Below are 1,465 nucleotides of genomic sequence, written 5' to 3'. Positions count from 1 at the left end.
TTGTTTTTTTACTCCAAGAATCTCCGAGGGTGAAGAACAATGATTTATTAAGAACTCAACTTCTACAACATCTTTGGGATTTTGAACACTCAACTTCTTCTTCAACATCTTAGGGTTTCTCTGTAAACAAAGTTACAGGTATATTGTCTTGTTTTTTTGTTGCTCCACTGTTAAATTTTATCTCGTTTAGACAAAATGTATACAAGTTACATGCATACTGAGCTTTCCTTTGTTTTTTTACTCCAAGAACATCTTAGGGTTTCTCTGTAAACAAAGTTACAAGTATATTGTCTTGTTTTTTTGTTGCTCCACTGTTAAATTTTATCTCGTTTAGACAAAATGTATACAAGTTACATGCATACTGAGCTTTCCTTTGTTTTTTTACTCCAAGAATCTCCGAGGGTGAAGAACAATGATTTATTAAGAACTCAACTTCTACAACATCTTTGGGATTTTTTGCAGAGAAAGCCACAGGTATATTGCCATTTTTTACTACTGTTCCATGGTTAAATTTCAACGCATTTGGACAAAGCCTATATAAGTTATATATATGCGTTGACCCAATATTTCTTTTGTTTTTGTACTACAGGAATCTGTCAGTGAAGGAACAATGGTCTTGCTATAAGTCAACTTCTTGTTCAACATATCTAGGGATCTTTGTGAAAGAAATTACAGGTACAATGTTTCTTTTTTAAATTGATCCATTTAAATTTAATTTCATTTGGAGAGAACATTTGCAAATTATACACATGTTGATAGGTAACTTTTGTATTTGGTTGTTACAGATGTCTTCACGGAGGAAAAATATCAGTAGCATACTTGCAGTGGAGGTCTTCAACAGGAAAGATAATGGCGGTAATTGGATTTGTGATAAGTATTATAAGTTGGATTGGATTTTGATGCACCCAAGTACTCGAGGGAGTTTCAAGGTGAAGCGCAAGGATGTTGCAAACCCTAGCAAACATTGGAAAGGTAGAATTCTAGAGTTCAGAAAAGTGTTTAATGGCACAAGTGCAGTAACAGAAGTGTTGATTCAACATGTTTATACGCATAAACAAATCTCTGTGCACGACGAGAACAACATTGCAAATTATAAACAAAACAGTAAGTTGTTAAATTTTATCATTGATTATTCTTTTGTGTCAGAGTTGTTTTTAAAAGTCTTTGCAGTATTCTAATTCAGTCTTGTTTGATTGACAGCTCTATATCCATCGACTTTGCATGAATGGCAGAATGTGGAATGTTTAAGCGGCAAGATACATGTTTGGCATGAAGAGATAGGTTCTTTGATCTATGATAATACCTCTACAAGTCAACTTGCCACTCAAAATATCTTTTTTTATAATTCATTGTATGTGGTAGAAAGCCAGAGATTGCAGCATGTCCCATTGCCACCACTGTCTAGTGGTGAATGGTTCATTGGTAGCTTGGAGTTGTCAGGAGCTTGCAAGTCGAAGATAAAATC

General features: G+C 34.3%; 1 long non-coding RNA gene across 1 annotated transcript; it reads left to right on the top strand.

Moving 5' to 3' along the window:
• The first annotated feature begins 254 nt into the window (after positions 1-254).
• LOC148033571 (uncharacterized) lies at positions 255-631 on the top strand. The gene is made up of 3 exons (XR_015691469.1): positions 255-282; positions 392-474; positions 590-631. It is a non-coding gene; the product is annotated as an uncharacterized LOC148033571 (long non-coding RNA).
• Positions 632-1,465: the final 834 nt, after the last annotated feature.

Source organism: Lygodium microphyllum, chromosome 7, assembly GCF_053477565.2.
Source record: "Lygodium microphyllum isolate KBCC chromosome 7, Lygodium_microphyllum_v1.1.10, whole genome shotgun sequence".
Lineage (NCBI taxonomy): Eukaryota > Viridiplantae > Streptophyta > Polypodiopsida > Schizaeales > Lygodiaceae > Lygodium > Lygodium microphyllum.
Note: the sequence above shows the minus strand (reverse complement) of the source record. Positions and strands in the feature narration are given on the sequence as shown.